The sequence below is a fragment of the Emys orbicularis genome, chromosome 4 (assembly GCF_028017835.1).
Source record: "Emys orbicularis isolate rEmyOrb1 chromosome 4, rEmyOrb1.hap1, whole genome shotgun sequence".
Taxonomy (NCBI): Eukaryota; Metazoa; Chordata; order Testudines; family Emydidae; genus Emys; species Emys orbicularis.
Window position 1 is genome coordinate 124,847,914 of NC_088686.1, and position 26,205 is coordinate 124,874,118.

Here is a 26,205-nt window from a genome sequence, read left to right on the forward strand (position 1 = left end):
TAGCCACCCGCAGGTCTGTCATAGAATGGCCAGACAGGTTAAAGTGTTCTCCCACTGGTTTTTGAGTATTATGATTCCTGATGTCAGATTTGTGTCCATTAATTCTTTTGCGTAGAGACTGTCCGGTTTGGCCAATGTACATGGCAGAGGGGCATTGCTGGCACATGATGGCATATATCACATTGGTAGATGTGCGGTGAACGCAAAAGAGCCAGGAACAGCCTACGGGCTTCCCAAGGCCTTGGCCTGTCCTATGCCATAAGACTGTCTTTCCTCTCCAAAAACTCTTCATCTCTGGCAGGTCTGAAGCAGCTTCTAATCCTTGAACCTGGATAATGTCAAGGGAGGGGCAGCCTCCCTCAATGAGTAAACTAGGAGCAAGTGCACACCTTCCCCCGGCCTCCCACCCCGCTCATCCCACAGACACCCCCGCTCCCCCCCCCGGTGGAGGATTTAACCATTCTCCAGAAGCGAGAGGGAAGCCAGGCCTGGGCATGTCCTGCCTGGCTTTGCCCAGGTGAGGATGGTACCTTCTCCCCTGGCCCGGTGGCTGTCCATGACTTCGGCATGGGTGATCCAGTCCATGTAGCCCTTCAGATCCTCCTCCAGCTTCTGCTTCTCCCGCAGCTTCTGGAACGTGCCCCGTGACTTGGCCTTCTCACGCTCCTTGGTGAACTCCCTGGAACAAACCCAGACGGTTGGCATGAGGCCAATGGAGAGGGGGCTCTGCGGGCAGCTTCAATCCAGACCTTGCTCATGGGACACACTCATCAAGTGTGTGCCACATCCTATTCTAGTGGCTAGTCCCCAGAGAGGACAAGAGCCTACTACTGCTGCCAGCTGGTGGAATTACTCCTTTAACTCAACTGAAGACTGAGAATGGATCAGTCCTGCCTTTTACCTTTGTTATATAATACAAAATTGCGGGGGGAGGAATACAGACCTAATAACAGGAAATGCTTCCTTATTCCTCATTTTTTTATCATCCTGTGGAACTCCTTGCCACAGGACACCACAGAACCAACTACTACAGCTAGATTGTAAAGAGGGCAGGTTAACATTAGAAGCACTAATGGCTGTCCCCACTGCTGCTGTTGAGGCACACAGGAGTATCCGATACTGGAAAGCCTTGAGGAAATCATAACAGAGTGTCAGAGCTAAAGGGGAAGCTCACACAGCTGGAGGGTACAGAGAGATTGCCAGCTGTGCCCACTTTCCCACACTCTCCATAATAAAGGTGACCTGTCAAGGGGGAAAAACATCGGGCTTGGCCTTTTTTTGCTCCCTTCTGAGGGATAAAGCAGGCCTGGAAAGGACGGCTTGTTTTCAGTGGTATTTTACCCGTTTGCTTTAATTCATGTCTTGGCTACGCTGGAAGACTCGAGGATTAGTAAGATTGTGACACTGCAGGGACCAAGGAAGTGACACCTGGTTAACTGAGAAGGGAAGGGAATTTTACAGGGACTATTTAAAACTGCTATTGGGGCAGGGACTGTCTTTTTGTTCTGTGTTTGCACAGCACCTAGCACCATGGGGTCCTGGGCCAGGATGGGGGCTGCTAGGTGCTACCACAATACAACTGAGTAATTACAATGTGTTCATTGTCTGGTTTTGTTAAGGCTGGGGAGAAAAGCTCTCTGTGTTAAGAATTCTGCCATCCTGTCCCTTCAATTAAGGGCTGAGAGCGCCCCTGCTCCACATTCCTGAGTCATCCAAAGAGTTCTCCAAGAGAAAAGGGAAGACAAGGCTTGATAGACTTGGTAGCCAAGGTACCAAGGAAGAAGGGAAGAAGAAAAGGGAAGAAAAAGGTTAAAAACCCCCTTCAGACTTTCTGTTCATATCCCCAAACTCAATAAGGGCCCGGCCCGGCCCCTCCCTAGGGGCAGACCCCTGCTGGGACAGAGAGAAAGGAGAGCAGCACCATGCAGCCCACACGCCTTACCCGCTGAGCACGCCCAGCACCAGGTTGAGAACGAAGAAAGAGCCCAGCAGAATGAGGCTGACGAAATAGATCCAGGGCCACTCGTTCCTGATGGCATCGTTCACCTGAGCAGGACAGAGGCAGATGAAGATCCAGGGGAGAACCAAATCCACCGGGCTCAGGTAAGCCCATTACTGGAGTAGCTGAGCATCTCACAGTCTTTACGCATGGGGAACTGAGACAGAACGACTAACAGACTTGCCCACGGTCACAATGGGAGTCTGTGGCAGAGCAGGGAATTGAACCTGGGTCTCCCAGGTTTCAGACTTGTCCCTACTCATTGACCAGCCTTCCTCTCAGGAACCCAGTGGTTAGGGCACTAGTTTAAGGCTTTGAAGACCCAACTCCCTACTCTGCCACAGACTCCTCGTGTGACCTTGAGCAAGTCACTTAGCCTCTGGGCCTCAGCTCCCCATCTGTGCAATGGCGATAATAGCACTGTCCTGCCTGCCTCCCGGGGGGGGTTGTGGGGCAGGGGGGTTAACGACGGTGAAATGCTTTAAGATCTAATGGTGAAAAGCACTGTATAAGAGCTAGGTGGTGTTATTATTAAAAGCCACCAGATACAATATCAGACACTGGCCCAGCATCAGACACTGTGTCTCAAGCTGCCCTCAGCCCACACTCCTGGGAACAAAGGATACCCAGAAGGGTAACACACCAAGCGCTTTCCAGAGGCAGAGGCGGGACTGGAACTCAGCTCTGCAATTCCCAGCCTGTCCCTGAGCCGTCACACCATCCTTCTTCCCCTACCATTCTTCGTGGCTTGGAGGGCAAGTTTATGGTCGCTTATACCTGAGCTCCAGAGCTGAGGAGCCGTCCGAGGACTCGCTCCCACCAGGCTCCTGTCTTTTAAGGCAAGGGTGGGGTTCGTTTGAGAGTCTCAGCGGTACTTGGACAGGGACTCTCTTGGCTAGGCAGGGTTCAAACACTCTGCTGCACTGGCGGGTGCCACCTTCTCCCTGGGAGCTCATTGCTCAGTGGATACATCATCCAGTAGCTGCAGAGTCTGCGGGGCTCGCTGCCCCGGAAGGATTCCCACCCTTTGGGAAGCCTGGCCAGCCCAACCCGCTTAGTACCATGTTCTTGTTCAAAGAGCGTGCCGGCGTCTCCTCCCTCGCAGCCAGCGGGCTCAGGCCTGCACCTACCCAGTAGAGAACTTCCGTCCATCCCTCCATGGTGATGCACTGGTACACGGTCAGCATGGCGAAGCCAAAATTATCAAAATGAGTGATGCCGTCGTTGGGCCCTGGCCACCCACTCCTGCACTCAGTGCCATTGAGGGTGCAGTGATACCCGTGGCCGGTGGTGGTGCACGGGGATGGCTTCTCCATTTCCCCTTTGGCAATGATATCTGAGGGTGAAACCGAAGCACAGAAGTCAGGCTGAGCAGAGGAGAAGGACAACTACACTCCTGCTGCTGCTTGTGCCTTAGCCCCCGGCCCCACCCAGAGGAGGGCTCTGGTGCAGTGCAATATACCTCCTAGCCACACCATATAGCCATATAACGCCCCCAGCCATGCCATAACCCTCTCAGCCATGCCATATAGCCATATAACACCCCCAGCCATGCCATACACCTCCCAGCCATGCCATATAGCCATATAATGCCCCCAGCCATGCCATAACCCTCCCAGCCATACCATATAGCCATATAACGCCCCCAGCCATGCCATAACCCTCCCAGCCACACCATATAGCCATATAATGCCCCCAACCATGCCATACACTTCCCAGCCATGCCATACAGCCATATAACGCCCCCAGCCATGCCATACACCTCTCAGTCATGCCATATAGCCTTATAATGCCCCCAACCATGCCATACACCTCCCAGCCATGCCATACACCTCCCAGCCATGCCATACACCTCCCCGCCATGCCATGTAGTCATACAACGCCCTCAGATATGGCATACACCTCCCAGCCACGTCATATGGTTATATGGCGATATGGTGTGGCTGGGAGGGTTATGGCATGGCCCCCCGGCTGGTGGGAGGGTCGCCCACGTTCCAGACCTGTCCCGATGTAGTAGCAGGTCTTGTGCAACTTTCCCTTGAACAGCTCCTGCCCGACGATGGCGTAGATGATGATCATGAAGAGGACCAGCAGGGCGATGTGGAGCAGGGGCACCATGGCCTTGATGATGGAGTTCAGAACCACCTGCAGGCCTGCAGCCGAGAGAGAGAGAGAGAAGGGTAACAGGTCACACCCCCTCCCCTCCTAACTGGCAGCACGGCGTCTCACAGACACATTGAACCGCTTCGCCACTGCAGCACATGGCAGGGAAGAGAGGGAGGGACCTGGGCCCAGCTCTCACTGGTGTCAACCACTAGGCCATCCTTCCTCCCCAGCATGTGTCCCTACATGTCCCAGGAGGGGGGTGTGTGAGAAGGAAAGCCCTGGTGACTGAAATCTCTCAATCCCATTACTGGCAGCAGCAGCTCCAGGCCCCCTCACACTGCGCCAGAGGGATCGGGGAAGGCTGAGTCCCCGCAGTCCATCTCCTTGGGAGATGGTCTCAGGATGGGGGCATCTGGCTCCTAGACACTGGGGTGACCCCCACCAGCTCCTTTCACAACAGGCTATGGTGGGATTGGCGCATGCTGGGTCTTGGTGGGTTATGTCTCCACGAGGGGCACTAGCACTGGGACTATCTAGATCAGGGGTGGCCAACCTGTGGCTCCGGAGCCACATGCGGCTCTTCAGAAATTAACATGCAGCTCCTTGTATAGGCACCGACTCCGGGGCTGGGGCTACGGGCACCAACTTTCCAATGTGCCGGGGGGTGCTCACTGCTCAACCCCTGGCTCTGCCATAGGCCCTGCCCCCACTCCACCCCTTCCTGCCCCCTCCCCTGAGCCTGCCGTGCCCTCGCTCTTCCCCCTCCCCCCCAGACAGGGCCAGCTCCAGGCACCAGCTTGTCAAGCAGGTGCTTGGGGCGGCCACTCCGGAGAGGGGCAGCACGTCCAGCTATTCGGCGGCAATTCGGCGGACGGTCCCTCACTCCGGCTCGGAGTGAAGGACCTCCCGCCAAATTGCCGCCGCAGATCGCAATCGCGGCTTTTTTTTGTTGTTGTTTGGCTGCTTGGGGCGGCCAAAACCCTGGAGCTGGCCCTGCCCCCAGAGCCTCCTGCACGCCACGAAACAGCTGATCGGGAGGTGCGGGGAGGAAGGGGGAGGTGCTGATCGGCGGGGCTGTCGGAGGGTGGGAGGCTCTGGGATGCGGGGGGGGAGGGAGCTGATTGGGGGCTGCTGACGTATTACTGTGGCTCTTTGGCAATGTACACTGGTCACTACTGGCTCCTTCTCAGGCTCAGGTTGGCCACCCCTGATCTAGACTTTGCTGATCGGTTGGAATTCCGCTGAGGCCCAGCTGGGGGCTGGCCACAGACCCGTGCGAAGGGGAAGCCTACTGCAGCTGCTGTGACCCTAGCCTCCCGCCAGCGAGCCGCCTGCCGTCCGGGCAGCTTTCACCCACTTGGCACTCCGGACACCAGGCGCAGGGGTCTCAGCACGCGGAAGGCTCGCAGGGCTTTGACGTCAAAGCCGCCCTTCCCCGACGGCGGTATGCCCTGCATCACGTTGATCTGCTCCACAACCACTGTGACCAGCCTGCCAGAGCGGGTGAGGAAGGGAGTGGGACAGGGAAGAGAGGGGAAAGGGGAGGAGGGGGGCGAGAGAAGGAACATGAAGGGGGAGGGAAAGGGGGGAAGGAGACAGTAAAAAAAAAAAAATCCAAGCAAGGAAAGTCAATCTCACCCTGTACAGGCCGGACCGGGGAAGTTCACACCACAGCTCCTGCCAGCACAGCTAAACCATAACCTCATCTCAGACCGGTTCAGTGCGGCTTTTTTCTGTTTTTCGGCATGGCCAGTGAATCGAAAGATCGGTTATTCTCCCAGCTCTGATTTAAAGCCAGCCCGTGTGCAGAACCTGTAGGTCTCGAAGGAGGACTTAAAAGTGGAGAGGGCGTGCGGGTGAGCTCAGGGGAGTCATCACAGGCAGAGGGGCGCCGTGTGGGAAAAGGCAAGTGAGCCTCCGCCAAGGGGAGTCACTAGAAACGCTCCCACCGGCTTCAGTGAGCTTTGGCTCCAACTCTAGGTGTCGGGCCTGATCACGCTCTCCCTACCGTGGTCTCACAACAACAAACAAAGAACAAACAGGACATTTTCTAAGAAACCTTCTGCCCACCCCGCCAAACCAGCTCTCCTTTACCCCAAAGAGACAATGGCGAAGTCCAGCACGTTCCAGCCGTTTCGGAGGTAGGCGTCCGTGTGAAGTAGAAACCCATAGGCGATGATCTTGAGTGTGGCTTCAATGGTAAAGATGATCAGGAAGACGTACTCTATCTTCTCCTATGAGAGACAAAGGGCAGGAGGGAACCAGGAGTGAGGTGGGTAACAGACCAGTGATGCCTAGTGAGGGGGGACGACCCAGCAGCCCTGGGACCCCCCACAGCAATCATGCAGCAAAGTGCAGCTTGTTTATTGCAGTATTGCCAATGCTTCTGATTTTATAGTGGGTGACCGGATTTCAGGGGGGTCTGGAGCCTGTCTGGCATTGACGCAAGAAGCTACAGCCCCCTTGCGAAGTTTGGTCCTGCTGGAAGCTGGCAGAGCCAGCACTGGCTCCGTTCCCTCCTCCCAGCCTGTGAAAAACATGGACAGGGCAGGACCTCTGCTCTTTTCCCCTCCAGCACCTGGCCTGGAAAGGGACAGAGGGAGCCATCCCTAACCCCCCAGCCTGGGAAAGGGGAGATGAGAGGGGACCCCACTACAACCCCCAGGCCTGGGAAAGGGGGGTGAGGAAACCTAGGAGGAGCAGAGGTGAGGCTCTGGGGGCTGGATTGAGGGGTTGGGGACTGATGGGGGGCCTGAACTGATGGGGGGATGGGGAGGCTGCGAAAGAGACTATTTAAAATAAAATATGATTTATTTTTAGTTATTTGGACAATTATTAATTAAAAACCAAATTATTCATTGTAATTACTGGATCATGTACATATGTATGTAGTTATCAAAATTATACAACAACAGAAGACGGTTTAAATTATTGTCGAAATGCTTTGAATGTGACTGAATTGATTATTTTTTTAAAAAAATCATATTCAGGGATTATGACTGTAACTACTGCACTGAGCTAAGGAAAGCTCTGAAAGGGGCTTGCTGTTGTAAAGATCTTCTTACGTGTCAAGATCTTTACAGCTCACCTCATTATTCAAAAATCGTTGGAAAACGTGCTGCACAGAGAGTATGCTTTGTGTTTCTCAGCTGTTCATTGCTCATTTGCCGGCTCCATGTTATAGGCCTTGTTCAGTCTATTTCTAAATGTGTGTGAATTAGGTTTTTCTATCATATTGTAACTTTGTCACACGACAGAGCTCTCCACTGAGTACTTAGGGTTATACCTGTGTACAAGAACTTCCCATACATCCTCCCCTTTTTCCAACCAGCGTGGATGCCTTCCCTCTACGGTAGCTCTCCCTTTTGGAATGGATACTTTTGAGGGGCTCCATCCTCATAAGGAGATACCATTACCAGAAGTACGATTATTATATTGAAATGAATCTCTTGGTACTGAGGACTAGCCCAAATACATCTTCTGCATCTCTGTCTACTTGCAGCTTCCATTCAAGCAGCCAGAGAGAGGCACGTGTTTATTAAAGGTTGACTTGTTAACCGGACATTATCTCTCTCTCTCTCTCTCTCTCTCTCTCTCTCTCTCTCTCTCTCTCTCACACACACACACACACACACACACACACAAGCAGAGGAGAGTTCGAAAGGCAAAAGACAGATTGAAAAACAAAGTTTGATGATTTTTAAAAAAAAATCTCACTGGTTGTGGGGCCAATCACATGATTTTAGAGGATGTGAGTCATGGTCCTGCTTTGAGCAGGGGGTTGGACTAGATGACCTTCTGAGGTCTCCTCCAACCCTGATCTTCTATGATTCTTGATCTCTTGAGGTTGGCAATACTGCTATTGGGTGAGAATCTCTAATTCACATATCCCCTGTTGTTAAGAGGGAAAACGGAGCAAACCAGTTTAATACTCTTTGAGAGAAGCCCCCCACTCTCTCACTAAGTGGCTTGCTGGTCTGCATGTGATTTGCATCCATAGCCTCCCAATAACTCTGTACCCAGCTAGCATTCCTTCCACAGCCAACTCCCAGGTCACCTCCACACCTGCTGCTCCTGCTCACGCACAGCCTCTTACTCCTTGGGGGAATTCTGCGCCGCCACACAATGCAAAATTTTGCAGAATTCCCTGTTGCCACTGCAGAATTTCTAACTGCCACTAGGGGCCGCTGGACTCTGCAGAGTGGAGCACTTTGATGCTCATTCTCCCAGGGACGGAGAGGGCCTTGGAGAAGCAGCCAGCTCTGGCAAAGGCTGAGGAAGGACAGGGCTGCACCACACCATGTCCCCCGGTGGGACAGTAAAGAAGCTGGGGGGAGTAAAGGCTCTGGGGGTGCTGGTGTCTGTGCCGGGGGCTGCCCCGCGACTGGGCTCTGGGGGGAGGGGGTGTTGGTCTCTGGGCAGGGAGTGCCCTGCGGCTGGGCTCTGCGGGGAGGCAGTGCTGGTGTCTGGGCCAGGGGGTGCAGTGTGGCTCAGCTCTGGGGGGATGGGAGTCAGGGCCAGCTCTAGGCACCAGCAAAACAAGCTGGTGCTTGGGGCAGCACATTTTTAGGGGCGGCATGGCCGGCGCCAGAATGCCGCCCCTAAAAATGTGCCCCAGCCACCCTAGCTCACCTCCGCTGCTGGCAATACTAGAGCCGGCCCTGATGGGAGTGCAGGTGTCTGGGCTCTGGGGGGGCCCCACACAACTCCTTCCAGCACCCCTCAACTGGAACTGGGTCATCATAGGGGTTTCTTTAATTCTCTACTCCTGGGAGAATCTTTTTTGCTGTTGTCTGTATTTTGTTGACATACTTGTTGACAGGTATTTTGAAATAAATTACCAAATTACCAAAATAATTGAAACTAAAGTGATTATATTGTGTCATTTTGACAAATAAAATATGCAGAATTTTTAAAATTTTGGCACAGAATTTTTAAAATTTTGGTGCAGAATCCCCCCAGAAGTAGCCTCTGTCTTCCTCCTGAGCCCGGCCCCCTCCGTGATTCCACCGTGATCTTGTCCCTCTTTATTAAGTACAGTTGAATATGACATCTGAGCCCCACACCCCCACTCTGGCCAGTCCCCCCAGCTGGGTCCCTCACCCCCACTGCGGCCAGTCCCCCCAGCTGCCCCCAGCCCCACTGAGGCCAATTCTCCCATCTGGGCCCCTCACCTCCACTCTGGCCAGGCCCCCCAGCAGAGCCCCTTTCCCCCACTTCAGCCAGTTTCCCATCAGTGGGGCCCCTCGCTCCCATCGAAACCCAAACTGAGCCCTGGTTTTGCCCATGGCTGTGCTTGATGGGTTTGAGCTAGGGTGACCAGGTGTCCTGATTTTATAGGGACAGTCCCAATATTTGTGGCTTTCTCTTATATAGGCACCTATTACCCCCCACCCCCGTCCTGATTTTTCACACTTGCTGTCTGGTCACCCTAATTCCAGCTCCCTTTGTGTTGTGAGCCCCTCTTGCCACTCGTGGCAGGAAACTGAGGTTTGGCAAACCAGGGGAAGGGGAGAGAACTCTAAACTCCATTTGGGCAGAGAGGATGCTGCCCCCCTCCTCTCCTGCCTTCGTCCAGAGGCTTTGCTGTCTGGCGCTTCAGCTGACTCAGCGCAGCTGCCTGCGGCCATCAGGGCCCGGAATAGTTGCTGCGTTTTGCACCGGGCACAGCAGTGCCGGCCGCCTGTCCATCACCCCAGCTGACGCTAATCACTGCCTGTTGCTGGGGCCTCTTCCAGGTCAGGATTTAAATACTTTAGAACCAGCCAGATATGGGGGGGGGGGTATTTATATTGATGTTTTTACATTCACACCCCACAATAACAGGGCAGGGAGATTCCCCACTTTCAGTTTGCTCTGGGGGCCGCTGAAATCCTGACCCCACCTGGAATTACACCCTGAATGCTCTTCGGGGCCAGACTCTAAGACAGATGCCCATCTCCTGCTGCCATCAATAGGGGTGCATGCCAGGTTTGGCCCACACATATTTTGCTAAGTATTCATTTGACTGGTAGATTAGAAAATGCCAGAACTGAAAGAGCTAATTCACCCTAATAGAGGATGGGACCCAGGATTGAAATCTCCCGCCTCTAGGTGCAGTGCAAGAAATCAGACCAAAGCCCACGTAGCTCCCTTTTCACCCCCCCACACACAGCGAACATGCCAGGTATCACTTTATAGCTAGCAGCCCCATTCCATATTGTGACCCGAGAACCTGTTAATGCCAACCAACAAGGAGGTACAGAGGGGTACAGGTGTACCCTGAGGCCAGTATGCACCTTCTCATTCACCCAAGAATGTCATGAGAGGTCTCCACTGAAAGCCAGTGTCACATTGGTTATTGATATCATTGTGAGATGTATGTACTGATAAGGAGTTAGAATCATAGAATCATCGAGTATCAGGGTTGGAAGGGACCTCAGGAGGTCATCTAGTCCAACCCCCTGCTCAAAGCAGGACCAAAGTATATATACTGAAAACATGGTCTTATAGAATGGATTAAGGTGTGGTGGAAATCTATGAAGTCTGGGCTACAAACTTAAAACTGCCTTCACCAAACAAGGACACTCCACCAGAGAAACAGATCACATCAAGGAACGACCCCACACTGGAACCCATATCATTGGACATCATCGAACAGTTACAACCTATACTCGATGGGGACCACATCCTGAAAGAGCTTTCCTGAACTCTCTCTTCTGGCCTTCAAACAACCCCCCATCCTCTCCAAACTCATCATCAGAAGCAAGCTCCCCACAGACCAGGACACACCGACTCAAAGTGGCACCAGAACTGCCAGAACAACAGATGTAAAACCTGCAGACATAGCTCCACTGCTGCGATGACCAACACCCCACACAACACACCTTTCAAGATCCATGGGTCCTACACATGCCTATCACAACAAGTGGTGTACCTCACCCAGTGCACTAAGTGCCCAACAACAACTATGTGGGTGAAACCAAACAATCACTACACTCTCGAATGAACTTGCACAGTAAAATGATAAAAAACAAAAACACCCAATCACCTGCGGGCGAACACTTTTCACCAAACAACCACTCCGTATCTGGCCTCTCAGTTGTTGACCTCAAAGGAAACCTGCACAACGCTTTCAAAAGACGAGCCTGGGGGTACGTTAAGTCTTGTTAAGACGTGATATATCAATCCCCAAACGCGCTCCCCGTCGATTCTGGAACTCCACCGGAGTGAGCGGCGGTAGTGGAGTCGACGGGGGAGCCACGGCCGTCGATCCCGCGCCGTGAGGACGGGGGGTAAGTTGGAATAAGATATGTCGACTTCAGCTACGGTATTCCTGTAGCTGAAGTTGCATATCTTACATCGACACCCCCCCCAGTGTAGACCAGGCCTGGGAGCTTAAATTCATAACGTTGCTAGACACCAAAAATCACCATCTTAATAAGAGGCCCTGGGTTTTTTTTGCCTTCCTCTGCAGCGTGGGGCATGGGTCACTTGCTGGAAGATTGTCTGCATCTTGAAGTCTTTAAACCATGATTTGAGGACTTCAGTGGCTCAGACACAGGTTTGATACAGGAGTGGGTGGGTGAGATTCTGTGGCCTGCGTTGTGCAGGAGGTCAGACTAGATGATCATAATGGTCCCTTCTGACCTTAAAGTCTTTGATTCTATGACACTGGATTTATGGCTTATTACAACAATCTGTAACCCACTAACCCCCTTTGTTTGTCCCATGACTGCAGAGGTGGTAACGGGCCATTTCACCTTGAATGGTCCCTTAGAATATGTGCGAGACTAGGTGGGGTGAATGTGTTAACTACTTATGCTAAACCATCTGTTCCACCTTGTATTTAGTACAGAGCACCTTTCCCAGACCCGAAGAAGAGCTCTGTGTAGCGCCAAAGCTTGTCTCTCTCGCCAACAGATGTTGGTCCAATAAAAGATATTCCCTCACCCGCCTTGTCTCTATAGTCTTTTTAAGCAGAGCAGAGTCCCCTCCCCGGCTCTGCTTTTTACAAGTCTCTTTGGGTCTGTACCACAGCCCATACACTCCATGTAGCAAGGAAGTACTGTCTTATAGACCAACACTGGCTAGCCATGTGGCACATGTTTGTCTCATAGCTGTCCAGTAGGCCACCCCTCCTACTGCCAGTGGACTACTATCCCCTCTGCCACAGCATTCACACTGGCAACACACAGGGAGGTAGGTGACACTGCAGGCATTGGGGTTTCCAGGGTAGGATGTATGCAGGGAATTGCTCAGACATGGGCCATGGCCCAGTTAAATCTGGCAGCCAGAGTGCTGACCTGCAGGATCCAGACATGCATGGATAGGATAGACCCTCACACCTCTGATACCCATTCGTCCTACGTGTCAAGTACACATGTAAGCATCCCTCCTGCCAGGCCAACACGCCCCCTGGGTGCGTGAGTCACACCAACCTGCCAGTCTGTGCCAGGCACCTCAGCTCAAAATGCCCCTCTAGCAGTGACGGCAGTTCAGATATTGGGGAGGGGTGTAAATTCCGGTCCCCGCTCATCCCACCCCCTCCTCCTGCAGGGACCCTGGGTCTCCCTCGGCTGGGAAGTCTCCCCACTTTCTGACCCACACAGTGTATGAGCCAGTGCTGCCAGGGGTCAAGTTCTTGGTGGACTCCCCTGTGTTCCACGGCACAGCAACAGACGCCCTGTGTGCCAGGTCACAACGCCATCTGTCAGTACAGGGGGGCGGCAGGCCATGTCAGTGAATGGCATTGCAACCCCCAGGTTGCCCAAGGGCATCCAGCAGCGCAGTGGCAGAGCTGAGATAGGATAGGAGCGTCTGTGGACAGCATGGTCCTGTGCTCCTTACTCAGCCCACTGTCAATCAGGTGTGACACCAATCGGATTACGCCGGTGTGAATGGGGAGCGAGAGGAGAACCAGGCCCTGGCATCTTTTCCTGGAGCCTCAGCACCCAGAGCTGGGAGGGGTCTCACATGCAAAGCTAAGGCAGGCCCTGGAGGGGAGACCTGCAGGGACTTTACAGAATCAGGATAAAGAGAGGGCCCCTCAGCCCAGCTGTAGGGGGCCAGTGGCCCACAGCGGACAGAGTGGTTGAGAAGATGGGCCACTGCGTTTCCCAGCTATGCCCTCCAGCCCTGCTCACGTCCATGCAGAGTGCTGCTGCAGAGATCACCTCCTAGCCCAGAGGTGGGCAAACTACAGCCCATAGGCCACATCGGCCTGCGGGACCGTCCTGCCTGGCCCCAAGCTCCTGGCCCGGGAGGCTAGCCCCCGGCCCCTCCCCCGCTGTCCCCCCTCTCCCGCAGCCTCAGCATGCTGCGCTGCCAGCGCTCTGGCCCGCCGCTCCAGCCGGGCAGCGCGGTGGCATGGCTGCAAGCTCCTGCCGCTCTGAGCAGCGTGGTAAGGGGGCTGGGGGGAGGGGGAAGTTGGATAGCAGTCGGGGCAGTCAGGGGACAGGGGGGTTGGATAGGGGGTGGGGTACCGGGGGCGTGGTTAGGACGGGGGGTCCTGGAAGGGGGCAGTCAGTGGACAAGGAGCAGGGGGGCTTGGATGGGTCGGGGGTTCTGAGGATGGCAGTCAGGGGGCAGGAAGTGGGACGGGGCGGATGGGGCAGGGGACAGGCTGTTTGGGGAGGCACAGCCTTCCCTACCCGGCCCTCCATAAAGTTTCGCAACCCCGATGTTGCCCTCGGGCCAAAAAGTTTGCCCACCCCTGTCCTAGCTCGTCATTTGGGCCATCTTGCCCCTCTCTTTGCCTCCCTCGTCTCTACTGCATCGTAGGTAAGCTAACTGTCTTCATTGGCAACGGCCCCAGGGCCTCTCCCCACCCTCCCTCTCACCCACTCCCGAGATTCCAGACGGCGATTCCTGCCTCCGACTGGACCATGACGGTAGGGTGACCAGACAGCAAATGTGAAAAATCGGGACGGGGTGGGGGTAATAGGAGCCTATATGTAAGGGGACTGTTGCCCCCTTACTAACATTCAGTGGGGGTGTTTTGGTTGGCTAGCTCCCAGCACTAAAAGGGGAAGGGTCGATGGCAAATCAGGAGCCTGAGACTGACAGTCCCCAGGAACAATGGGGAGAGGCCAATGCTCCAGATCAGCCTGATTGACAGGGCGGGCAGCCTAATCAGAGAATCAGGAGGCGAGGGGGGTCCCGTCCTCCGTGTGAACTGGAATGGCCTGAGTCAGACAGAGTGGGGCCAAGCTAAGGAGAAAGCAGGGGCCCAGGCTAAGCTGCTGGAAGCAGAGCTGCAGCCCCAAAGCCAGAGGGGCCAGACAAGCAGGTCAGAGCTGGGAGCAGAGTCACAGAAGCAGCCTGCAGAGCAGAGCTGTAGCAACCAGAGCCAGAGAGGCCAGAGAAACAGCCCAGGGAGCTGAAGGCAGAGCAGCAGCAGCGCTGAGGCAGTGTGGAGCTGGGTGCGGTGAGCAGGCCCAGTGCAGGGAGACACCTCAACCAAGAGGCTCTGCAGGCCAGACTTGCAATGGGTTCTGGGTCATAGAATATGAGGGTTGGAAGGGACCTCAGGGGGTCATCTAGTCCAACCCCCTGCTCAAAGCAGGACCAATCCCCAAACAGATTTTTGCCCCAGATCCCTAAATGGCCCCCTCAAGGATTGAACTCACAACTCTGTGTTTAGCAGGTCAATGCTCAAACCACTGAGCTATCCCTCCCCTGAAGGGGGATCGTAACCCTGTCAGGGCGGGGGCAACGCTGGGAAAAAGGGTCCTGCCACCTAGAGCCTGAGAGCGTGTGGCCACCGCCAGAGCAAGTGTCCGACCCGCAGCGTCCCTGCAGCACAGCCCGGGCCTGAGAAGGAGACCTGGGACCTACAAGGAACAGACTGTGACCTGCCCTGACGTTCCAGAGACACTGTTTGTGATGTTCCCTGCCACAGAGCAGGGTGATGTGTTTCCTTTAACCTTTCCCATTTTTCCTTATTCTTTTTTAAAATTAATTGTTAATTAAACAACTTGCATTTGCTTTAAATTGTATGAAATGATCAGTGGGTCAGGGAGGTGCCCAGAGCAGAGAGAGTACCCCGGAGTGGGGACACCCTAGCCCCTGGCCTGGGTGACCACAGAAGGGTTGGGGGTCGAGGCCCCAGGAATCCTGGGCCCAGCCTTGTCGGGGTTTACGAGGACTCTGCCAGACAGGAGAGTGGAAGGGGAGTCCTCAAGGGCAGGGAGGCCTCTGGGTAAAGGAAGTGGGAGCGAGGACTCAGATCCTTTCGCTAGCCCACTTCACCGGGGTAGTGCAGAAGCCAGGAAAGTTCCCCACAATAGCGGGACCATTCCCCCGCTTACATATATAAGAAAAGACCCCAAAAATCGGGACTGTCCCTATAAAATCAGGACATCTGGTCACCCTACATGACGGCAGCCTCCATCGCCCTCCTGTTACGTTTTCTAACAAGCCCCTTTGTGCTTTCCTCTCCCGCTGGGGCGGAGCTCCCTGTAAACACCCGCAAAGCTCCCTCTTCTCCTTCATGTCCCTCCGCAACACTCTCTTTTGCCAGGATGCCTGCGAACAAACCTAACAGCTTAAACTGTCAGCTCTCCGGGGCACGGACTGCAGCTCCTGGTCTGGCATTGCCAAGGGGCCGTGGGTGATGGGAACGGGGACTCCCTCGCCAGCCAGGGCAGAGCTGGCTCACTATACAGGCTCTGCTCCCAGCTCCCCAGGGCCCGGCATGGGGGGGATGTGGAGCATGTCGGGGAGTGACCCGAAAGCACTGCACTACAGCTATTCTCTGCTTCCCTGGGCCCATAGGGAGGCACTAGGAGCAGAATGCAAGTCCACAGAGCCCTGAGATTGCTCTAAGTTCCACTGCGGGCTGGGGTGGTGCCTGAGAACACAGCGGGTTTCAATCCCCCTGCTCCCAGTGCAGGAACGGACGCACCAGGCATTAGGTCCAGAGCACGTGGCGGACGTTTTTCCAATGGTGCCCAGGAGGCAGGAACCCAGGGGGAGTATTTCCAACCCAGACAGACTCTCGATGCTAGGAGACCCCGGCTGGAAGGCTGCCTGTTCGAACGGCTCCCTATGCAGATCACGGGGGATCTCGGCGAGGAATGCGTACAGGGGAACACATAGGAAAGAGCTGAGGACCAGTTCCTGGCTTGTACAATCAGTTTTCCCCAGAGCTCCGGCCCCCTCATCCACTGCTCCTCTCCTCCCATAAACAAGTGACGGGGCCTTGCTTGATGAATCCCAGGGCTCCTGAGACAGGCTGCAAAGCAGCAATAACTCTCCCTGGGAGCTGAGCGAGTGGAGGTGCCACTTCCGATAAGGAGCCTTTCCCTTTATGGACTCCTTAGCTCCCAGTCATAAACCTTGCCGCTTTTCTCCGTCAGGGCTGGCCTCTGTAACCCTGTCAGCGGGGCCTTAACTCTGGGATCTACACGGGACCCCCAGCCATAACTTAGCTGCCCGCTCAGATCCCCGAGGTAGGCTGCAGGACTGTCAGCTACCAGTTATTTGTTCACTTTAAAAGCAACAATAGCAGCCCCTGCACATGCCCCTGGCTCTGACACTCTATCATCTCCGGGGAGGTCTGAGCAGGCAGAGGAGCGTGTGGATTCCTTTTCTTGTTTCAAGGTTCATGGGACTCTAGCAGCTGGATTGCGATCTCCGGGGATTTCGCTCTTTTGTATCCACACAGCAGGTGCAGCAAGTGTGTGTGTGTGTGTGTGTGTGTGAGAGAGAGACCACTGCCCTCTACTGGAAGCAATCACAACTGCTCAACTGTGTGCCCAAGCCCCTACTCTGCTTACAGCTAATGGAGATTTTCGTTTTGCTCTGAAAGTAGGGGCCTGGGCTTTCTGGAGCAAGATGATCTGAATTAGGAGCCCACCCTCACTATGAAATTCTAAGCGCTTACGGTGTGAAACAGAGGGACAACTATGCAGTTCTTAAGTGGCCAAACTGAGGGGGGCACAGAGGAACATTTGGGGGGGGGGCACAGCACAGAGCGCAGGGGGGGGGGGAATGCCACCCCGCCCCGCTCTGCCCCCAGCTCCACTTTGGCTCCAATCCCAGCCCCAGCTGAAGGTCGGGCCCCAGCCATGGCCCCGCTCCCGACCCCAGCCATGGCTCTGCTCCCGGCTGCAGCCCCAGCTCCGGCCCCGGCCTCAGCTCCAGTTCTCAGGGGCGGGATGTGGACAGGTTCCACTATGGGTAAGGGGGGGCAGGATGGAAAAAGTTGCGGAACCACTGATCTAAAAGACCGTCAAGCAGGGTTTTCCCCTAGAAAAGGCTCTAGAGCTAAAGCGAATATGGGAAATGGTTCAAATGAAAGCCTTACAAGATGGTTGCTAGAATAGGAGTCGTGACCAGCAACTTGACATGAGCCTCTGGCCCACACAGACTGGTTACAAGCTTCACCACCAGCCTTCATTTAAAATGAATTACTCACAAGCCCCCACCTAAGGGGTAGCCCCCCCCTCCCATAAATTAGCACCACGGGGGCAGAGGGTTGTACTGGGGGCTGTTTGTCGGGGGGGGGGGAAGAGACAGAGAGGAGCAGAATGAGAGACAAGAAAGAGAGGGATGCTGAGCAAAGAGCCGGCAAACCCCAAACCCCTCATTCCCAGCCCCACCCCAGAGCCCTCACCACCTCCTGCACCCCAACCCCCTGGAAAAAGCCTAGAGAGGGCTTGTGGGGCGCTGGCTGAATGGGTGCTATGAGTGAGGCCACTTTGGTGCCTCCTGTGTTCAGGGACGCAGGACTTTACAAGAAAGGGACAAACACACAAGACTGCATAGATTGAAGATAATCTCAGATTCCATCGTCAATTTATGCTCTCAACTGGACAACCCGCAGGGCCCCAGAATTTGAGTAGCTGCTCGGGTCAAAGGGGATAACGGAGTGGTTTAGTGCTGTTAACAGTCAACAGAGATGTTTTATTAACAGAATCATAGAAGATTTGGGTTGGGAGAGACCTCAGGAGGTCATCTAGTCCAACCCGCTGCTCAAAGCAGGACCAACCCCAACTAAATCATCCCAGCCAGGGCTTTGTCAAGCCTGGCCTTAAAAATCTCCAAGGATGGAGATTCCACCACCTCCCTAGGTAACCCATTCCAGTGCTTCACCACCCTCATTGTGAAACAGTGTTTCCTAATATCCAACCTAGACCTCCCCCACTGCAACGTGAGACCATTGTACCTTGTTTTGTCATCTGCCACCACCAAGAACAACCGAGCTCCATCCTCTTTGGAACCCCCCTTCAGGTAGTTGAAGGCTGCTATCAAATCCCCCCTCACTCTTCTCTTCTGCAGACTAAATAAGCCCAGTTCCCTCAGCCTCTCCTCGTAAGTCATGTGCCCCAGCCCCCTAATTATTTCAGCCCCCTAAACAGCTTCTTACTTGTGGGGCCAGCCACTCCCATCCCAACGCAACAGGGAGCAGAGGCCTGTATCTTGGTGTTGTGGGTCCCAGCTTCCCTTCCTGCTTATGGACTCAGAGGCTCAGGTGCAAATTTCACGACTACATAACTGGAGATCATGCAGCTCACGTGCTGGTGGCTTGGAGGGTGAAATTTCAGTGCCAGGCAGGCGCTAACATTCGTGGGCGAGGAGCTCAGCCCCTTCATGCTGCCTCGACTTGATGCCCCGGCTATTTTTAAAAGGTTAGTTTGGAACATAAGTGAAAGAAAAAGGTTTGCCTCGGGGGCTTTGCCGTGAGCGAGGCGGCGCCGGGCGGGTTTGTACAACACGAGGACGAGGCTGTCTCTTACCAGGCTGGAGTTGGAAGCGTTGGTATCATCGTTCGGCATGGGCAGGTAGACGGCCAACGCCACGCAGTTGGCAAAGATGGTCATCAGGATAATGATCTCAAAGGGTCTGTGGGTGGGCATTAAGGAGAAGCACAGAGCTGAGGCGCAGTCCCTGCATACGCACCAATTAATGGTAACCACCTCGTCAGCTGGTACAATGCCATGGCACCGGCCATATTTACACAGGAGAGGCCCAGGGATGGACTAGCCAGGGGGGCTGGGGGCACTGGCAGAGCTGGGGGGGACACCCAGGGCTGCAATAACACGGGGTGCGGTTGCCATCAGACCTGCCAACACTCCCACAGTTTCAGAGCCTCTTACAGATCTGGGGCACAGCCCATCAGTCTAAAGGGAAATCAGCCTCCGATTGGCTGCCTTCCCTACTGCCCCACCCCTTGGGGAAGGCTCCCCCTATCCTCTCCTGTGAACGGGGATGCGTTCCTGCCTCCGCTTCTCCCCATCTCCCTCCCACCCTAGGGTTGCCAACTTTCTACTCGCACAAAACCGAACAACCTTGCCCCACCTCCTGCCCCACCCCCTCCAAGGCCCCGCCCCTGCTCACTCCATCCCCCCTCCCTCTGTTGCTTGCTCTCCCCACCCTCACTCACTCGCTCATTTTCACCAGGCTGGGGCAGGGGGCTGGGGTGTGGGAGGGGGTGAGGGCTCCAGCTGGGGGTGCAAGTTCCAGGATGGGGCCAGAAATGAGAGGTTCAGGGTGTGGGAGGGGGCTCTGGGCTGGGGCAGGGGGTTGGGGTGCAGGGGGGGGTGAGGGCTCTGGGGTGGTGCTGGGAATGAGGGGTTTGGGGTTTAGGAGGCTGCTCCGTGCTGGCACTGAGGGGTTTTGAGGGCAGGAGGAGGATCAGGGCTGGAGCAGGGGGTTGGGGCCGGGGAGTGGGTCAGGGGTGCGGGCTCCAGGCGGCACTTACCTTAAGCAGCTCCCAGAAGCGGTGGCATGCCCACCTCCGACTCCTATGCGGAGGCACAACCAAGTGGCTCTGCATGCTGCCCTGTCTGCAGGCACCGCCCCCGCAGCTCCCATTGGCTGTGGTTCACGGCCAATGGGAGCTGCGGGGGCGGCGCTTGGGGCAGGGGAAGCTTGAGGAGGGGGGATGAAGAACCTCTGCATAAGGAGCAGAGGGGCAAATGTGGGGCTGGGGGAGGGGCTCAGCAGTGAGGGGGAGCTGGGGAAGATTGGGCAGCTAGAGGAGCACAAGACTGATGGGGAGGCACAGAGCTGATGTGGGGAAATGTGGGAGCACATTAGTAAGTGCTGTGGGGCTGCTGTGACCCAGTGACCTCTTGATGCCAACTGGCACAGCAGGTGCAGGGGGTTTTACAGGGCTCTCCTGGGTCAGTTCTATGCACGTTAGTACTCCAGAAGACAGTCTCCAGCAACAGCCAGTAGCCCGCTGGTCATCACAATCATTTTGAAATGTATGCATGGATAATATTTAAGGAATTATGTCTCTATACTTAAATTATGTTCTTAAAGCCTCGGGAGCCATGGCAGGTAATCAGGAGGAGTGGCATTGTATGTCAATAATGAGGTAAACTGTAAAGAAATAATAAGTGATGGAATGGATAAGACGGAGTCTGTCTGGGCAATAATTACACTGGGTAAAAGAACTACTAGAGCCTCCCCTGAGATAGTGCTTGGGGTGTGCTATAGACCGCCAGGATCTAGCCTGGATGCGGACACAGAACTATTTAATGTTTTTAGGGAAGTAAAAACTAATAAGAACTGTGTAATCATGGGGGACTTTAACTTCCCAGATATAGATTGGGGAACAAATGCTAGGGCTCAGATGTTCCTAGACGTGCTAGCAGATGAATTCCTCCATCAAGTAGTAACTGAACCGACAAGGGGGGATGCAATTTTAGATTTGGTTTTGGTGAGTAGTGAGGACCTCGTTGAGGAAATGGTTGTAGGGGACAACCTTGGCTCGAGTGACCATGAGCTAATTCAGTTTAAACTAAATGGAAGGATTAACAGAAATAAAACTGTGACTAAGGTTTACGATTTCAAAAAGGCCAACTTTAATAAATTAAGGCAACTACTTAGGGAAGTGCATTGGGCTAACATACTTAGGGATCTAAAGGCAGATGACGCCTGGGATTATTTCAAGTTGAAGTTGCACAAGCTGTCCGAGGCCTGTATCCCGAGAAAGGGAAAACGGTTAGTAGGCAGAAGATTTAGACCTAGCTGGATGAGCGGGCGTCTCAAAGGGGCGATTAAGAAAAAGCAGAAAGCGTACAAAGAATGGAAGAGGGGAGGGATCAGCAAGGAAACCTACCTTATTGAGGTCAGAGCATGTAGGGATACAGTGAGGAAGGCCAAAAGCCGTGTAGAGTTGGACCTTGCGAGGAGAATTAAATCCAACAGTAAGAGGTTTTATAGCCATATAAATAGGAAGAAAACAAAGAAAGAGGAAGTGGGACCGCTGAAGAATGTAGATGGAGTGGAGATTAAGGATATTCTAGGCATGGCACAATATCTAAATGAATATTTTGCATCGGTCTTTAATAAGGCTAATGAAGGGCTTAGAAATAGAGGGAGCAGGACAGAGGGGAATAAAGGAGGGGGGATTGACATTACAGCATCAGAGGTGGAAGCCATACTTGACCAGCTAAATGGGACTAAATCAGGTGGACCAGATGATCTTCATCCTAGAATATTGAAGGAACTGGCACAAGAAATTGCAAGCCCCTTAGCGATAATTTTTAATGAATCTGTAAACTCGGGGGTGGTACCGTTGGACTGGAAAATAGCTAATGTGGTTCCTATTTTCAAGAAGGGGAAAAAAAGTGACCCGGGTAACTACAGGCCTGTTAGTTTAACATCTGTAGTATGCAAGGTCTTGGAAAAAATTTTGAAGGAGAAAGTAGTTAAGGACCTTGAGGTGAATGGCAATTGGGACAAATTACAACATGGGTTTACGAAAGGCAGATCGTGCCAAACCAACCTGATCTCCTTCTTTGAGAAAGTAACAGACCTTCTAGATAAAGGAAATGCGGTGGATCTAATATACCTCGATTTTAGTAAAGCATTTGATACTGTACCGCATGAGGAATTATTGGTTAAATTGGAAAAAATGGGGATCGATATGAAAATCCAGAGGTGGATAAAGAACTGGTTAAAGGGTAGACTGCAGCGGGTAGTACTGAAAGGTGAACTGTCAGGTTGGAGGGAGGTCACCAGTGGGGTTCCTCAAGGTTCGGTCTTGGGTCCGATTTTATTTAATCTATTTATTACTGACCTCAGAACCGAATGTAGGACTGGGCTGATAAAGTTTGCGGATGACACAAAGTTGGGAGGTATTGCCAATTCGGAGAAGGATCGGGATATTCTGCAGGGAGACTTGGATGACCTTGTAAATTGGAGTAATAATAATAGGATGAGATTTAATAGTGAGAAGTGTAAGGTGATGCATTTAGGGATGACTAACAAGAATTTTAGTTATAAGCTGGGGACGCATAGGTTGGAAGTGACGGAGGAGGAGAAGGACCTCGGAGTCCTGGTTGATCGCAGGATGACTATGAGTCGGCAATGTGACGTGGCTGTGAAAAAAGCTAATGCGATCTTGGGATGCATTAGGCGAGGTATTTCTAGTAGGGACAAGGAGGTGCTGCTTCCGTTATACAAGGCACTGGTGAGACCTCATTTGGAGTACTGTGTGCAGTTCTGGTCTCCTATGTTTAAAAAGGATGAACTCAAACTGGAACGGGTACAGAGAAGGGCCACTAGGATGATCCGAGGAATGGAAAACCTTTCCTATGAAAGGAGACTCGAGGAGCTCGGTTTGTTTAGCCTAACCAAAAGAAGGCTGAGGGGGGATATGATTGCTCTCTTTAAATATATCAGAGGGATAAATACCAGGGAGGGAGAGGAATTATTTCAGCTCAGTACTAATGTGGACACGAGAACAAATGGATATAAACTGGCCGTGGGGAAGTTTAGGCTTGAAATTAGACGAAGGTTTCTAACCGTCAGAGGGGTGAAATTTTGGAACAGCCTTCCGAGGGAAACGGTGGGGGCAAAAGACCTCCCTGGCTTCAAGATTAGGCTAGATAAGTTCATGGAGGGAATGGTTTGATGGGATAACGTGATTTTAGTCAATTAGGCAATAACGTGCCATCGCTGGTAAAATGAGGGTCCGGCTGGAGATTCTTGCCTGTATGCTCGGGGTTCTACTGATCGCCATATTTGGGGTCGGGAAGGAATTTTCCTCCAGGGTAGATTGGCAGAGGCCCTGGAGGTTTTTCGCCTTCCTCCGCAGCATGGGGCAGGGGTCGCAAGCTGGAGGATTCTCTGCGACTTGAAGTCTTTAAATCACGATCTGGAGACTTCAACAGCTGAGTTAAGGGAAAGTGGGTGGGTCAGCTTTTGTGGCCTGCATCATGCGGGAGGTCAGACTAGATGACCATAATGGTCCCTTCTGACCTTAAAGTCTATGAGTCTATGAGTCTATGAGGGGACATATCTCAGACAGGTTCCTTTCGGGAAGGGGTTACAGACACTTATCTCCCCGTTTGGTCCTTGTCTGTATTGTGTACGGTCCCTTCACAGCAGGAGTCTAGCTTGTGGCTCAGTATGCAACTAATCTAGATTACAAAATTGACAAGAGACTGCAAAATCTACCAGTCCTCGCCTACAGACAGCCCCCCAACCTGAACCAAATACTCACCAGCAACCACACACCACACAACAAAAACACTAACCCAAGAACCAAACCCTGCTGCAAACCCCGGTGCCAACTCTGTCCACATATCTATTCATGGGACACCATCATAGGGACCTAACCACATCAGCCACACCATCCGGGGCTCGTTCACCTGCACATCTACCAATGTGATCTATGCCATCATGTGCCAGCAATGCCCCTCTGCCATGTACATTGGCCAAACTGGACAGTCTCTATGCAAAAGAATAAATGGACACAACTCTGACATCAGTAATTCATAACATTCAAAAACCAGTAGAACACTTCAATCTCTCTAGTCACTCAATAACAGACCTAAAAGTGGCAATTCTTCAACAAAAAAACTTCAAAAACAGACTCCAACGTGAATCTGCAGAACTGGAATTAATTTGCAAACTGGACACCATCAGATTAGGCCTGAATAAAGACTGGGAGTGGTTGGGTCATTACAAAACCTAAACTTAATTTCCCCAATACTAATTTCTCCCTACTGTTACTTACACCTTCTTGTCAACTGTCTGTAATGGGCCACTCTCTTACCACTTCAAAAGTTATTTTCCCTCCCTTGGTATCCTGCTGTTAATTGATTTATCTCGTTAGACTGACCTCACACTTGGCAAAGCAACCCCCATCCTTTCATGTATTTATACCTGCTCCTGTATTTTCCACTCCATGCATCCGATGAAGTGGGTTCTAGCCCACGAAAGCTTATGCCCAAATAAATGTGTTAGTCTCTAAGGTGCCCCAAGGACTCCTCATTGTTTTTGCTGATACAGGCTAACACGGCAACTACTCTGAAACCTACCGGGAGGAGCAATTAGCACCAGGGGGTCTGGGTTACGAATAAAGATCAAAGGACTGTTTTGAGATAGCCTGGGCTGCAAAAGAGACACTGGGGGCTCCTTTACTTAGGAGGCAAGCTGCCAGCATGACTTGTCTCATGAAACAAGGATCACAGGCTGTAAAAGGTTGGAAGGATTTTGGGGTGAGCATTGCTCTGTACGACATGAAAGTATCGAGTCTAGGTTCTAGAATGCGCGCTCTGATTTTACGTTGTATGTAACCATTGGTTTCCAATACACGCCCCCCACAGCACGTCTCCCATGCTGGGCGACAAGACAGGCTGGATAACACAGCAGTTCAGACAACAGAGCTCCTCTGTTGCCCTGCTGTCAGGGGAGGGAGCGAGCGGAGCAGCGCAGAGACCCCCAGCCAGGACTGAGAGGAGGAGGAGAAAGACAAGCCCTAGCTGCAAGAGAGGTCACCCGGCTGCTGAGTGGCTCCTGCCCGCTAGATTATCCAAATAAAATCCGTGTCCCACCTGCTATTCGGATAACAGGGAGCGTCCTGTACGTGCTACACAATCTGCATCAAATAAACTGCTGCGTGTGTCCCTCTGGACACACCCAGTGTGTGCAAAGCAGGGCAGCGATCGGAGGTGGGACTGGGGAGCTGTGGGGGGTGTGGTGTACAGCTGCTTTGGGTGCAGCGAACCTGGGACCACTCAGTGAGCGATCAGCACACTCCAACCTCCCAGTGTCCTCTTGGCGTGTGCCAATTGCTAACCCTTCAGTGACAGCAGGACCTGCAGAGGCCTAGAGGGTAGGGCCTGGGGTGCCAGTGGAGGTGAGGAGCTGAACCCCGGTGGGCAGAGACAAGGCTCCCACATGCAAAGGGCAGGTTGTAGCAAGGTGCCTCCCAACCCCGGGTACCCGTGTGAAGCGTCACGGCTGGGCACAGAATTCATTCATTTGCATTTAGGGAGAGGCTGGAAGTGTCCCCACCCCCACGCCAGGCAGTAGTTCATGCACATTTGTCCAAGTTTGCGCAAATTCAAACTCTGCTGCTTTTTGGCCCCAAGGCGTTGCCAAGTCTGGGGGCTGCAGGTCAGGATTGAGGGGCAGTGGCAGAGCTGTGTTTGGGGGTCTGCCGGCTGGGATAGCAGGGGAGCTGGAGGTCAGGGCTGGGTGTGTGGGGTTTGTCTAGCACCTACCTGCCCCCTGTTTGGCTCGGGACTGCTCTCGGCTCCCTAGTAACAGAGACAGGAAAAGCAAAACAAAAGCAGGGTCTTGCACAAACATCTCCACTTGTTCCTCTGCCGCAGCAGGACCCAGAGCCCCGGGAAGCGGGGAGGGCTGGGAAATGATGCTCGCCGGGCAATTTTGCAAGGCAAACCAATCCAAATGCTCTCCAGCCATTTAACAGATCCAGTCACCCCTCTGCTCGACAGCCTGGGGGGATGGTGCTGGGGGTTTGCTCCCCAGCGGCTGCCCATCCTGCGCCTGCCGTGTATGTGGAGGTGGATCGGAGATAGCGGGGGAGGCTGGGGGAAAGGGTGTCACAGGACACACAGCTCGTGTCCCTCTGTCATCCGTGGGAGCGTGCTGGGTTTGCTTTCATGGGGCCAAGCTGAGAACAAGGCGGCGAAGATTCAATCCGGGGGAAGCAGCGTGGCCTGGCTAGGGGATGAGGCAAAGGCCTAAGACACGTCAGCTGCTACAGACAGTGACAGCCGGAGAGGCCCAGCCATTGGGCTAAAGATCACATCACACCTGAGATCACTGCGTGGCTGGAGACCCTCCACAGTGATGACAGGCTGGGCCCCGACGGCCGGGAGGCCGCGCTGCTCCTGGGACAC

The 26,205-nt window shown here is 53.5% G+C and overlaps 1 pseudogene; it reads right to left on the minus strand.

The window, feature by feature from the left end:
- Positions 1-26,205, minus strand: part of LOC135877823 (voltage-dependent L-type calcium channel subunit alpha-1S-like) — a 94,232-nt pseudogene that overhangs the window by 62,695 nt on the left and 5,332 nt on the right.